Here is a 16,401-nt window from a genome sequence, read left to right on the forward strand (position 1 = left end):
TCTGTCAGTGGAGCAAACTGCACCAAAATAAAAATAGTTCCCTTAAAAGGCTAAAGCAGATTAACCCAGGCCAGACTCCGGCCAGCCCACAGCAGCTGACAGCATCTTGAATTGGAATGCAACGAGAGTCTTGCCAAGTCTCAGTGTAATCAGTAACAGTCATGGCTGACCCATTTTCTAAAAATGAGAAAGATTACCTTGTAGATTTAGACGTAATCTCTGAAGTAGAATGAGAGTTCTGTGTGGAATACAGATTCTATTTCTCTTGTATTATTTTGTGTTTAGAAACACTCTGGCTGCCAGTCACTGGTCCACACTGCAAACCCAATTACAGAAAACATCAATACCTCAGCACACACAGTAAGCCTGGCCTTCTCTAGAGATGACCTATCTAGAAAAGAGAATTTAAAGAGCAACAAGGCACGGTCTAACATATCATTTATCTAATGTATTCTTCATTGTTTACAATCCTTTTGTATATACTTTTTCGCATCCTTTCCAAAAAGTTCTGTAACCATTAGTGTAACCATTAACCTGTCCCTCCTGCAACACTCTGCCCCCAGTGGGTGTAAGATTGTTCTATGTGGTATTTCTTATTGATGTATTTCTTACACCCACTAACGAGTTTTGCAGAGGGACAGGTTCTCCTTTCCTGTCAGCTGCTTCCCATATTACAGGTATGTTTGCATCTAGTAAGATGCTTTGACCCCAAAGTGAAATGACCTCGCCAGTGAAGCAGGAACAGTCTTCTTGGAAAGCAAGGTAAGTATATTGAGAACTCTATTTACCCTAATGTAGTACCAGATGTTTTAAACAGAAATACAGATGTGCGCTTTGCAATATCAAAACTACATTTGAGACCTATATAGAAGAGGAGCAACGACAACCAGTGGACTAGTAAAGTGACAGTCGACCTCAGAAACGGATACTTCACTAATCTCAAGTCACATGATTGTGTGTGCTTTCAAATGGACACAAGTGCAGTTGCAGCTAACATACAAATGACATTTTAAAACATTAATAAAGAGGTTTTTTTTTAAAAGCCAAGCAGTTTTAAATGTAGTGCGCAGACAGCAAAGTCGACTGTATCAAATACATGATGCACTGATATGTTTTTAGGGGCAACTAGTCGACCTATTCAAATATTTTTATATATCCTCAAATTAGCAGTCATTCTACCCCTACTATATAATGAAGAGAAGTGTACAACAGGAAAGATTTATGAAATATTTTCTAGCTACAGGGTTACAATCATTGTAATGACTGCTTCCTAACGCAATTTGTCAAGGCACCGACTAGAGGGGAGGCATGCCTTGATTTAGTCTTTTCAAATAATTAAGACAGAATAACTAAAACAGAGGTCAGAGAGCCATTGTCAAACTCAGACCACAACATGGTCTCATTTGAAATATTTTTTAAAACCCCAAAAGTAATGACTAAAGCTAAGATTTACAATTTTAGAAAAGCAAACTATGAAGGTATGAAACAGAGACTAACAGAAGTAGATTGGTGTAAAATAGAGAAAACATCCACAGAAAAAGGATGGCTGTTTTTTAAAAATGTAGTACTAGATGTGCAAAACAATTACATCACAAAAGTAGACAAATCTAAATTAAAACAAAATGGCCAAAATGGTTTAATAGATCAATTAAAAAAAATATTCAGCGAAAAAAGGCACTTTACAGAGCGTTTAAAAGGGACCAAAAACAAAGCACACAGAAAGAGTACTTGGAACTGCAAACACAAGTCAAAAAGGAAGTTAGAAAGGCCAAGAGAGAGATAGAAATCAATATTGCTAAGGGGGCTAAAACCAATTCCAAAATGTTTTTCCAATGTTATAACAGCAAGAGAACATTCAAAGAGGAGGTTAAATGTCTAAGAGACACAAATGGCAAAATCATAGATGAAGGAAAAAAAATAGCAAATATATTAAATGATTACTTTTCACAGGTTTTTACAAAGGAGGACACGAACAACATGCCCCACATGTCGACCTGTTCCTATCCAATTTTAAATAACTTTAGCATAACAGAGGCAGAAGTGTTAAAGGGACTAGGAGCTCTTAAAATAAACAAATCCCCTGGGCCGGATGAGATCCTCCCAATAGTACTCAAAGAAATGAAAGAAGTTATTTACAAACCGCTAACCAAGTTCATGCAACAGTCTCTTGACACAGGGGTTGTACCGACAGACTGGAAAATAGCAAACGTAATACCAATCCACAAAAAGGGAGACAAAACCAAACCAGGTAACTACAGATCAATAAGCCTGACTTCTATTATATGTAAACTTATGGAAACTATAAGATCCAAAATGGAAAATTACCTATATGGTAACAATATCCTGGGAGACAGTCAGCATTGTTTTAGGAAAGGGAGATCGTGTCTAACTAACCTACTTGACGTTTTTGAGGATGCAACATTGAAAATGGATAACTGCAAAGCATACAACATGGTTTATTTAGATTTCCAGAAAGCTTTTGACAAAGTCCTGCATAAAAGATTAATTCTCAAACTGAATGCAGTAGGGATTCAAGGAAATGCATGCACATGGATTAGGGAGTGGTTAACATGTAGGAAGCAGAAAGTACTGATTAGAGGAGAAATCTCAAAATGGAGTGAGGTAACCAGTGGTGTACCACATGGATCAGTATTAGGTCATTTGCTATTCCTAATCTACATTAGATTCTGGTATAGTAAGCAAACTTGTTAAATTTGCAGACGACACAAAAATAGGAGGAGTGGCAAACACTGTTGCAGCAGCAAAGGTCATTCAGAACTGGGCAGACACATGGCAAATGAAATTTAATAGAGAAAAGTGTAAAGCACTGCATGCAGGCAATAAAAATGTGCATTATAAATATCATATGGGAGATACTGAAATTGAAGAAGGGAACTATGAAAAAGACCTAGGAGTTTATGTTGACTCAGAAATGTCTTCCTCTAGACAATGTGGGGAAGCTATAAAAAAGGCCAACAAGATGCTCGGATATATTGTGAGGAGTGTTGAATTTAAATCAAGGGAAGTAATGTTAAAACTTTACAATGCATTAGTAAGACCTCATCTAGAATATTGTGTTCAGTTCTGGTCACCTCGTTACAAAAAGGATATTGCTGCTCTAGAAAGAGTGCAAAGAAGAGCAACCAGAATTATCCCAGGTTTAAAAGGCATGTCATATGCAGACAGGCTAAAATAATTGAATCTATTCAGTCTTGAACAAAGAAGACAACGCGGCGATCTGATTCAAACATTCAAAATCCTAAAAGGTATAGACAATGTTGAGCCAGGGGACTTCTTTGACCTGAAAAAAGAAACAAGGACCAGGGGTCACAAATGGAGATTAGATAAAGGGGCATTCAGAACAGAAAATAGGAGGCACTTTTTTACACAGAGAATTGTGAGGGTCTGGAACCAACTCCCCAGTAATGTTGTTGAAGCTGACACCCTGGGATCCTTCAAGAAGCTGCCTGATGAGATTCTGGGATCAATAAGCTACTAACAACCATACGAGCAAGATGGGCTGAATGGCCTCCTCTCGTTTGTAAACTTTCTTTTGTTCTTATGTAATTTCAGTTCTAGTTGCCTGCCATAGATATATGTAACATAGGCTAGATCAGCCTTTACAGAAGAAAGAGCAATCACCATTTTGTCAACATCTAAATTGTAATGCATTACTGTAATCTGATTACATTTTTCACTAACTTGGGTAACTAAATGTGGTAATGCATTACATTGCATTTGAAGACATAACACAGTTACTTTTAGTTACATTTTAAAACAGGGCTACGGCTAATAGATATAATCAGAAATCAGAAAGCGTTTCAAGAGTGCAAGATAAACCTTACATCATCAACGCGCTTTTCATATCATCTCGCCAGAAAATGGCATCAGAAGAGGGAACAAGAGAGTTTGATAGCTGGATCTTTTAAAGAATTTAAAAAAAAAATAGCTCTGTAAAACAAGAACTCTGCCTGAGAAGTAACTATGTGTATCTGTGTGACAGGATGGCTCGCAGTGGTGAGGTGTGGTGACGTCACGGACCAGGAAGTAACTGAAACCAAAACAATGGATGGGCGGTTGAAGCTGAACGCAACGGCGGTCAGCGTGTTTAATAAATCAAATAAGCAAAACAAAAGATTTAAACAATAACAAACACAAAACAGAAAGACGCGATGGCCAAACAAACAGAAACAAGTATATCTTTAAATATAGTTTGTTCTCTCGTTCGTTCGCTCGCTAAATATAAAAAACAATAACAAAAGACGCGGCGCTTTTATCTGCGCCGCAAACAAATACAAATAATAATAAATAGGGGCGGGACACTCCGCCACAATCTGTAACAAAGTTATAAGGTACTGTAACTAGTTACAATTGTGTTTAAATATCCTGTAATGAACAGATAACTTTTTAAAATGAACCTCCCTAACAGAATGTTTTTTTCATTTTGTTTTGCTGGCAGTACACAGCGATAGATGGAGCTTCTCTTTACATGTTTAACTTATATAAGAAATGACTATTGTAACACAGCCTTGAGGCTGAGGTTTGTTTTGCCCTTTTAAAATACAGACCAAGACACAAGATTTACGTTTTTAGTGCATATGCGCACTTTTATTATTTACAATAACAAAAACTAAATAAAACAGAAACAAAAACCGAACTCCCACATGGAGCACTAAGTGAACTGTTTTTAATCCCTAACTAAATCTGGACGCCTAAGCCGTTTACTGATTAAAACAAAAACAGTTTTTACACACACACCACAAACAGAAAAGGTTCACACAGTACCCTTTTTTTAATCACAAGTCTCTTTACTGTGACAGCCTCATCCTGGCTCTCTCCCGTGGCATTCTGGGGGATGTAGTCTTTTTTTTTTTTTTTTTTACCCCTCCTGGACTACATTTTTCACTCCTTTTTCCCCTAGTCTGCCACACTAAAAACCTATTACAGTAGAGCTTAAATTAGTGAGTGAGGTTTATTTTTAAACAGCGGACACATGCCTTGCAGATGTCCAGCACTTTAACACACTGCTTGTCACATCTTCCGGTACATTCCTGATCCTCTGGGACTGTCTCTAAATTATTCAAAACTTGTTTCAGCAAGTTGCACAGCAAGTAAGAAACACAACACACAGTGAGAGTATTGTACTATCAGGGCACAGGTGTCTCAGGAGTCAGAACACAAATCTGAATTGACAGATACATTACTGCTATATTTAGATTTCCAAAACCTGTGCTGTTTTATTTAGGTTGATTTCTGTTTTTTGTAAACCCAGATATCTTATACCCACATTGGGGTGTGCAGATACTCCAAGTAATTCCCTTTAACATGTTTTTTTTGTTTTGTTCTTGTTGTCTGCAATTATGAAATTAAACCCAAATAAGCCTTTTAAAAAACGGGGTAATCTCACAACAAGAAAAGCTGCCTTTTACTTGTTTGCTCTCATCTATACAATTAAGTACCAATCAATGGCAATTAACTTCTGGATGTTTGGAAGTGAATTTTCCTTTCACTTGGGGCGATGACATTTTTACTGACATAGGCCATAAACTGACACAAAACATGTGGTGCAATAGCAAAGTCATTGATTTGCCACGTGCATGTGACTTTTCCTTAACCCTACCTTTAGGGTACAGCAGCAATTATGGAACAAATTACATATATATAGTGCCTGATAGCCTGCAACAGCTATCCTGTTTGTGCCACAAGTATTATATATACAGTATGTACATTCATTCAGGTTGGTTTAATTGGCAGGACTTCTCGTGGTGAGGGTTTTATTTATCTGTGTGAGCTGTATTCTGTGAAAGTCCTTTTTGTTTATATTTTTAAATACGCGCACCAGTGCTTCAACCTGCAGTACCTGTGTCAACTTCCTGATCTGGGGACATCACCAGAATACAGCTCACAGAGCAAAATACAAGTTCGAACAAACAAATCTCGAACACACACAAACACTGACACCAAAACAAGTATTGTGCCGGTCCTTCCAGCACGAGTAGCAATTGTGCTCTTAATTTAAATCTTTACTTCCTCTCACTCACGTTCTCCACTGAACACCCACTCCATTCAGCAAACGCTGCTGTTTTTTATACATGTAATAATTAACCAATTCAGATCCCTTTAGAGGGATGGGGTTTTAAATCACAACAATGCATTTATTTTTCAATCATACAACTACAACAATAATAACAACAAACCATTGCTTTTAAATCATAATACATTTGGACAATATATTTATCAGCAGGCTCTTCTGCCCTGCCACAAGGAACTTTACATTAGAATGCAGGCTGTATCTGGACAACCTATGGGTTAATAATCCAAGGGGGTTGGTGATCGTGATAGAATACTTCCATGAAAAGAAGCCTTGGGATATCAGGATGCTTACATTCCAAACAGAATAAACCACAACCAGGGAGATCACAGCCAGAAGATCTCCTGTGGAGCACCTGATTGCACAGAAATTGTAAATGATTTGCTTTTATTAGTTTGGATGTGTTTTAAACTGTGTTTCTACTGTGTTTTTCTAAAGTGCTGCCCTTGGGACACACAGTCATTGTGAAAAGAATATGCCACTGTGTAAGTTGTTACAGTTGCATGCTTATTTTGATTGGAGCCAGTGTGTTTCAATAAAGCTTCCCTTTCTATACAAACCTGAACGCGCAACACAGTGTGCTGCATACAAGATACGAAGCTGCACTTTGTAATGATCTCCTAAATATATCCCAGCTCTGCACCTTGCCAATGGAGGAAATGCATTACGGGTGATTCCAGTGAATGGAGTTACCAGTAAGTAAAGTGCTCTGCAGTTTACAGTTTCTGCAGTAATGTTGTATTTCAAAAGTGGCAGGCAGTGATCTGTGTAAATGTACTGTACTCTTCAGTGGTTTGCTGTCTCTGACTATGCATGGCTTGTGTAACTGAATGTGAGGATGGGATAATGGAATGTGTGATGTAAATAAACCAAGACTGGACTTCTTATTCAGTCAAATACTATTATATTATTACTATGGCAGGGAACCTTACAAAATTATGGTCAACATGATTGGGTTAACATGGTCATGTAAGGAAATATTAAAGAGTAATTCACTTCTTATTATTCATAAAAACGGGGACCCTTGAGCGCTGATTGCTTTCGTCCATCTGTCACACTCTGAACACGAGAACTGCCTCCCATAGACAAATTGCATTTGCTATAATGCATAAACTCTATTTTACACCAATAACCTTTCAGGTACTGTGCGGTTATTACATGATTATGAGGACCACTGTAGATGCACGCATGTTTTAATCTACCCTCACCTCTCCATGATGCTTGCCTTGCATTCTGAGTGTTTCTTTTTTTTATAAGTCTGTGTTAAGGTGCTTTCACCTGAGTTCAGGAGCTGCTGTTCAGTTCAAGACTGCTATAGACATCTGGGATAGATCATCCAAAGTGTCACTAGCATGCTCCTACTTCTATATACACACGTGATCCCCGTGTCAGATCACTAGCATGCTCCAACTTCTATAAACACACGTGATCCCCAGGGTCAGATCACTAGCATGCTCCTACTTCTATAAACACACGTGATCCCCAGGGTCAGATCACTAGCATGCTCCTACTTCTATAAACAAACTTGATCTATAACTTAACTCAGATGCACCTTAACAGAAGCCTATCAAAAAATAAAAAGCACAGGATTTGAGTCATTATAATTAGAAGCACTATGTAATTAGATTGCAAATACCATAAAAATTTCAGGGGGCGCCAAGAAAATGAAATTTGAAGCTACATCAACTTTAATATCAAATTATTCATTGGTCATCTTAGACTCCTTGTAAATGATTTAAATGTATACTTAGGGATAATTAGAGCGATGCCAGTCTCATACTAGTTCGGTTAATCAAATACTGTGGAGCTCAACAATAATATTCTGCAAGGGTATTTTCACACAGGATTCATGTGAAATTTGTTTTGCATTCACATGTTTAGTAATACTTGAATTCAAAGTAAATTGAGTTTGAGTTTCTTTTAGTATTTCTAATTTCATCACTATTGAGTTTTTAATAGTCATGGATGCTTACACATTTTACTGAACTATTTTGTTTTCACACTGCACTGAAACAATCTCAGTTTCTCCCAGACAAGTTCAATTTGATTTAAACAAAGTTTGGAGCATTGCTAAATTAAATAATTCCTTAACTCTTAACTAATGTATTGTCATCACCTCGTAGCTCTCACATTTTCCTATAGGAAAGAACCATTATGTTACAGGTGAACTGGTAACAGTATTGTTTTAATTGGATTTGTAAACAATAAAATGAATGTCTTTTGCAACACAGCAGATGATGGTGAAGACAAAGGAGTTGGATTGACGCTTCAGAAAAGCACTCGTAGCAAACTACAAAGAAAATAGGTACAAAACAGTATCAAAGAAATATGGAATACCAATCGTACATATATATTGTGACATGTTGTTTGCACACAGAGGGCACGGACAACAAAGCTCCAAAGAAAGTATTCTTTAATAGCATCTCTGCTGCAACAAAGGATCAAAAAGAATTAACAAACAAACAAACAATAAATAAACTGGAGGCAGGTCTCTTTCCAGAAGTAAAAAATAAACAAAACACAAACTGATCTTAGTAGTCTTGCAATAATGTCCACAGGCTCCTGTTCTTTCACTGTACCTCCAGCGCTTCACTTCCAATGGGATACTTTCAGATTTGTGTTTCAGCACTCCAAGCCGTTCCACCAAACACAGAAAAATAAACCTTTTATAAAGGATCTCTATTGCTGGCCAAACAAGGCAATTACTAATTAATAAGCAAACTGTTTCCTATACTAGCAGCACCTGTTGCCTATCATTCAATTAACTCATCAAACTCATGGCAGGCTGATTCCAAGCCAGCCACAGATGATTCCAGCTGTCCCCTGCTGTGGGGACTGGCTTGGTTTCAGCCTGCCACCAGCGACTCCTGCTGGTTGTTCTGTGAGCTGGCTTACAATATATATATATATATATATATATATATATATATATATATATATATATATATTGTAAGACAGCAGGTTGTGTGAGACAGCAGGGAGGGGGTTAAAACCTCCCTGCGAGAGAATGGACCTTTTGTTAATTGTTTGGATTGGTTGCTTTATTGTTTCATTTAATTTGCTAATTGTTTTGTTAATTGTTTTATTGTTTAGTTTAATTGTTTTATTATTAATTATTATCCGCACCTGGGCGTTATTGGAAAATTAGATCCAGGTGCGGGGTTTAAAAGGAGAGCAGTCAGTCTGCTCGAGGCTGCTGAGTAGAAGGAGGCAGAAGGAAGGGGCTCTGTTTCTGAGCAGTCCTGAGAGTAAGTGCTTTGTTAAGAGTGTTAGTGTTGGTTTTGTGTGTCAGGTAAACGGCTTAGCTGTCCTGCAAGTTAGTCAGGGAAATACCTGTTCAGTAAGTGCTCCAAACGGAGTTAGGTGTTTGTTTGTATTTTGTTTATTTTGTATTTGTTTTATTTTTGTGTTTATTAAAATAATAGTGCGACAGCGCTGAAAACTCCATTTTGGTGTTTCTGGGTCGTAGTTTTAAAGGGGCACGAACGCGAGTGAGTGCAATCGTGTTACTCTATATATATATATATATATATATATAATTAGAGGTCGGCACGGGTAGGAAATCCGGAACCGGGTACCTGTTGATTTAAAAAAAAAAAAAAAAAAATATATATATATATATATATATATATATATATATATATATATATATATATATATATATATATATAATATATATATATATATTAATGTTTTTAGTGCATATAACATAATTAATTACTATATAGCACACATACATTTATCCCCTTCAGGTTTGTAGACTTGTGTAACTTTTCAAAATAATAATAACTAGAACTGCCAGGCAGTTTTACAGCTTCCAAGCTCAGTACCAGTTGATAATTTTGGCAAGCTGTAGCATTGCAGCACAAGTGTCAGCAACAGATCAGTTTTATGGAGCAGTTTCAATTCAAAATACTGCATTAGTTCATTATCTCACGATGCTTTATAACTTTAAACACCATAGTAACCATGACCCTATCTACACACTGTAAGGAGTTATAAGCTCATTTTACATTTAACCTTAAGGAGAGGTCAAAGGTCACGATCAAGGTAATTTTTGAATAGAGCATACAGTACTGTGCAAAAGTTTTAGGCAGGTGTGAAAAAATGCTGTAAAGTAAGAATGCTTTCAAAAATAGACATGTTAATAGTTTATATTTATCAATTAACAAAATGCAAAGTGAGTGAACAGAAGAAAAATCTACATCAAATCAATATTTGGTGTGACCACAAAACAGCAAAAACAGCATCTATTCTTCTAGGTACACATGCACACAGTTTTTGAAGGAACTCGGCAGGTAGGCTGGCCCAAACATCTTGGAGAACTAACCACAGTTCTTCTGTGGATTTAGGCAGCCTCAGTTGCTTCTCTCTCTTCATGTAATCCCAGACAGACTCGATGATGTTGAGATCAGGGCTCTGTGGGGGCCATACCATCACTTCCAGGACTCCTTGTTCTTCTTTACGCTGAAGATAGTTCTTAATGACTTTCGCTGTATGTTTGGGATCGTTGTCATGCTGCAGAATAAATTTGGGGCCAATCGGATGCCTCCCTGATGGTATTGCATGATGGATAAGTATCTGCCTGTGCTTCTCAGCATTGAGAAGACCATTAATTCTGACCAAATCCCCAACTCCATTTGCAGAAATGCAGCCCCAAACTTGCAAGGAACCTCCACCATGCTTCACTGTTGCCTGCAGACACTCATTCGTGTACCGCTCTCCAGCCCTTCGGCGAACAAACTGCCTTCTGCTACAGCCAAATATTTCAAATTTTGACTCATCAGTCCAGAGCACCTGCTGCCATTTTTCTGCACCCCAGTTCCTGTGTTTTCGTGCATAGTTGAGTCGCTTGGCCTTGTTTCCACGTCAGAGGTATGGCTTTTTGGCCGCAAGTCTTCCATGAAGGCCACTTCTGACCAGACTTCTCCGGACAGTAGATGGGTGTACCAGGGTCCCACTGTTTTCTGCCAATTCTGAGCTGATGGCACTGCTGGACATCTTCCGATTGCGAAGGGAACTAAGCATGATGTGTCTTTCATCTGCTGCAGTAAGTTTCCTTGGCCGACCACTGCGTCTACGGTCCTCAACGTTGCCCGTTTCTTTGTGCTTCTTCAAAAGAGCTTGGACAGCACATCTGGAAACCCCTGTCTGCCTTGAAATTTCTGCCTGGGGGAGACCTTGCTGATGCAGTATAACTACCTTGTGTCTTGTTGCTGTGCTCAGTCTTGCCATGGTGTATGACTTTTGACAGTAAACTGTCTTCAGCAACTTCACCTTGTTAGCTGAGTTTGGCTGTTCCTCACCCAGTTTTATTCCTCCTACACAGCTGTTTCTGTTTCAGTTAATGATTGTGTTTCAACCTACTGTAAAAGACTCACCCACTCTCGGGTTCGTTGCCCCTTTAAGAATCGTGACCCAACACACAGAAATGGATTTTTCTTGCGCGGTTGCGCTATTTTAATAAACTCCAAACAAAAATACAAAAACAAACACCTAGCTCTTTATGAGCACTAACTACACAAACAGGAACTCCCTGACTAACACGGGACAGCTAAGCTGTTTCCCCGTCTTTTCAAAAACCCCGGTTTAACACAGCACTTACGTTAATTCAATGGCTACTCGGAGACAGCACACCTCTCTGCCTCCTCCCACTCAGCAGCCCCGAGCAGACTGCTTGTTCTCCTTTTAAACTCCCGCACCTGGGCTTAATTTCTAATAACGCCCAGGTGCGGAAGACAATTAACAATAAAACAATTAAACAATTAACAAAACAATAAAGCAACACAAACCAACAAAGGAACCTTCTCTCGCAGGGAGGTTTTAACCCCCTCCCTGCTGTTTCTCATAACCCGCTATTTTACACTACATATTGAATTGATGATCATTAGCACCTGTTTGGTATAATTGTTTAATCATACACCTGACTATATGCCTACAAAATCCCTGACTTTGTGCAAGTGTACCTAGAAGAATTGATGCTGTTTTGAAGGCAAAGGGTTGTCACACCGAATATGGATTTGATGTAGATTTTTCTTCTGTTCACTCACTTTGCATTTAGTTAATTGATAAATATAATCTATTAACATGTCTATTTTTGAAAGCATTCTTACTTTACAGCATTTTTTCACACCTGCCTAAAACTTTTGCACAGTACTGTATATGGTTTTCTATATGTGTTCCATAGTAACCATTAACCTTTATTGCCATATTGCTTTATGACCATTTTTGAAAAAGGCACTTGTTGACACAGGGAGGATGCTGGTCAACTTTGAAGTTAATCAAATAAACAGTGCCAAAGTAAACATATAGGTGATGCCCTGTTTGAAAACAACTTCCCTTGTGTGACTCTTGTGTTGTCTCCCGTACCGATTTAGTTTCAAGTCCGCCTACACAGGCAAGACTTTGTCACAATATATACACCTTAAAAATGCAAAATATTCTAAATATTCGCCATTTATTTTCTTTAAAATAACTCTAATACCCAAAAGCTGGACGCATTGGCTCGCATTTGAGTGCCAGTCACTGATTTTCCTGTTTTTGATGTCGACTTAGTCCCTGCCATGAAGTTAAAAGCGCCAGGAGCAATACACAGATTTTCTTCACCATCATCAGCTTTAAATAAATTACCATTAAAAAAAAAAATCACCTTTACTATTATGTGAGACTTACAAAATGATTACTGGAATGTGTTTGTCAGCACCATGTACTTTCATCTTTCAGGGAAAGAAGGGGTTAATATTTGCTTTAGGTTTATGACATCATCCTTAACCTTTTTGAGATTCAGCGCAAGTGATCTGATATGGCTTTCAAATTGTGGTCTAAATCTCATCCATTTTACCCTGCATCAAGCTAGAGAAACTCATTCACAAGCATAATTGGCTGATCATTTGAGACGACTGTGAGTACATGTGCTAATTAATCAGGTGTACAATGTAAGAACTGCCACAAGGAAGTTTAGCACTTTAACTAATCTATCACTTGACTGTCAGAACAGGCTAATCCATTGCCTACTTGAAATTAGCTGACAAAGATATGGAAGTTTATAGCCCAGAACAAAAAAAAATCACAAGTTACCAATTATAATAGGACAGCTACGACTAGCAAGGTTTTTAACTGTATAAAATGAAACCAATAGAAAACCAATTGCTAGCTTGCTTCTGGCTTCAGTCTACAAGGAGATTTCATTAAACTGTTAAAATCAATACAAATGTTGGATTTGTTATGTTGTGCTTGCTTTTGTGTTGTGCCTTACATGGCCTGTATTCTGCACTGTAAAAAAGCTGCATCTCCTATTTGCAGTTCAGTTTCAGTCAAGATGGGAAAGACAGCAAATCTGACTGGCTTTTACCATGGCAATGGAAGTAATCATTTGGGCATCAAAATGGGTAGTAGGAGGAGAGCGCTTGGCTTCTGGAATGCGACTACCACCAATTCGAGCATACATGGATGACATGACAACCATGACTACAACAGTAGCCTGCACTAATCGATTATTGGGCAAGTTAACCAATAACATTGAATGGGCACGAATGCAATTCAAGCCCACTAAATCAAGGAGCATCTCTATAATTAAAGGCAAAGTAGTAGATAAAACATTCTTCATTAATGGTGAGGCAATACCAACAGTGTCTGAGAAGCCAGTGAAGAGTCTTGGGAGATGGTACGACGGGGATCTAAAGGACACAGTTCGTGTGGGAGAAGTTAGACAACAAGCAGTGGAAGGGTTGAAGAGCATAGACAGCTGCGCTCTACCAGGTAAACTAAAACTCTGGTGCTTTCAGTTTGGTCTACTGCCGAGGTTGCTGTGGCCACTGACTGTGTACGAGGTTTCTTTGACAACAGTAGAGAAGCTGGAAGCTTTAATCAGTTCATACATCAGGAAATGGTTGGGAGTTCCACGCTGCCTCAGCAGAGTGGGACTTTATGGTAAAGGAATACTGCAGCTACCAGTCTCTGCTCTAACCGAGGAGTTTAAGTGCGCCAAGGTCAGACTGGAAATGACATTAGTAGAGTCACGCGATAAATGCGTAAGGGAGGCAGCACCTGTGTTGAAAACCGGAAGAAAGTGGGCGGCAAAGAAAGCTGTGGAAGATGCAAAGGCTGCCCTTCGAATTGGTGATATCATGGGGCAAGTTCAGCATGGAAGAGGGGGTCTTGGTTTCAGTTCAACTCCTCCTACATGGCACAAGGCGGCCCCAGCTCAAAGAAGGAAGCTGGTAGTCAACGAGGTGCAAAAGCAGGAGGAGAGGATGAGGTGTATAAAGGCCATTTCCCAGGCCAAACAGGGAGAATGGATGAGATGGGAGAGTGTGGAACAACGCAAGATTGGCTGGCAAGACCTATGGTCAATGGAACAGAGCAGGATCAGTTTCCTCATCAGGTCAACATATGATGTTCTCCCATCACCACAGAACCTAAACCTCTGGGTAGGAGAGGATCCCTCATGTCCTTTGTGTTCATCACCTGCAACATTAAGGCACATTTTGACAGGATGTAAGGTGGCTCTTAGCCAAGGACGGTTTACTTGGCGCCATGACCAGGTGCTGCGATGTTTGGCCTTAGCATTGGAAGACAAGCGTAACATGACCAATAAGTTGCCACCTGTTCCATCAAAACATTACACACAAAAGACAACATTCCTCCGCCCAGGAGAGCAACCACCAAGAAAAGGTGTTAAAACCAATCCTCGCCCAGGACAACTGGAAGCTGCTAGAGACTGGAATATGCTGGCAGATGTTGGTCAACGGCTTATTTTTCCACCTGAGATTGCCACCACTAACCTTCGACCAGATATTGTCTTGTGGTCTGGATCAGCACGCCTTGTTCACCTGGTAGAGTTAACAGTGCCATGGGAGGACGCTGTAGATGAGGCGTATGAGAGGAAGAAACTGCGGTATGCTCAACTAGCCACTGAAGCGGAACAGCGAGGATGGAGAGTTCGGGTTTACCCAGTGGAAGTGGGTTGTCGAGGATTTGTGGCACATTCTACAACCCGGTTTCTCAGAGATGTCGGATTCAGTGGCCAAGAGTTGCGTCGCACAGTGAAGAACTTATCTGAAGCAGCAGAGAGGAGCAGCAACTGGCTGTGGTTGAGACGGAAAGATTCTGGCTGGGGACAGGTAAGTAAGCTGGGCTGAGTTGAGTGGGGGACGGAGGGGGGTGATGCTGGGACGCCAGAATCACCGTCGAGCCCTCTTGAGGTGTCGTGGGCTAGTCGACGAAACACTGAGGATGGAAGGTGCCCACTTGAAAACCCCAGAGATGTACCCTACTTAGCTCAATCCAGACGGTTGTCATGCTGATGCGCTGGGGAGGCCGCACTTTGGTTGATCCCTGGAGCCAGCATCGCAGCCGTTGTGTGTGCTGATGCGCCAGGGAGGCAAAATAAGCTGATCCCTGGAGCCAGCATTACACTTCAGCCATTAACACCAGACAGAAGGATATCTACATCATCATATGGAAGGAAACGTAAATGGATGGAGACGCATATGGATCACATTAGTTTACTGTAAAGCTACGTCTTAGTTGGTGCTTATCTTGGCGAGAGCCGAGTTCAAATCAGCATGAAGTTTTAACATCTACTCTCGTGTAATGGAAATCATGAAGATCTGGATACGTCCAGTGACTGCTGTGAATAGTGCAGCTGGCAACAAGGGAAAGACCTTGTGACAGCCTGGAGAGACAGCTGACAGGAGGAAAGAGACCCCATTGGGGCTGGTAAGGGTTAGCTACCCTTGTCGGCAGTATCCAGCTCTGTGTTTACAGGATGCTGGAGACACCCGCCCAAGGCTTCTAAGAAATTAAAGAGAAAAATACCCCTAGAGTCTGCGAGAGCGGGGGCGGAAGATGACTCAACGTTGGACAACACGGTTAACGACTTGGGAACGGAAACGGATATGAGTATGGAGAGTACTTCACAAAAGACTAGTTCAAGATCTGCAGTTAACAAAGACATGGAACTCCAGGTTTGTGTCTGCGGCTGGAGCAAGGCAACAACGGTCAGGGGTTTGAAGATTCATCAAGGGAGAATGAAATGCTTGAGGGAGAAGGGACAAGGGCCTCGCATTGATCAGTACTTCTTACGAAGTCAGTCAAGTCAGTCGAATGAAATCCAGCGACAGGAAGCAAACCACAGTTCGCAGGATATCAGCACCCCTGTCATAGATGTGAGGAGGACTTGCATGGACACAGTTAGTGATGAACCTAATGATCCTTGTGAACCCGGTCAGACAAACCAGCATAAGAGAGAAAAGAACCTCAACGGGCACAAGCCTGGAGTTAAATGGCCAAGAGCTTGTGAGAAAACT

Source organism: Acipenser ruthenus, chromosome 24 (genome assembly GCF_902713425.1).
Source record: "Acipenser ruthenus chromosome 24, fAciRut3.2 maternal haplotype, whole genome shotgun sequence".
Lineage (NCBI taxonomy): Eukaryota > Metazoa > Chordata > Actinopteri > Acipenseriformes > Acipenseridae > Acipenser > Acipenser ruthenus.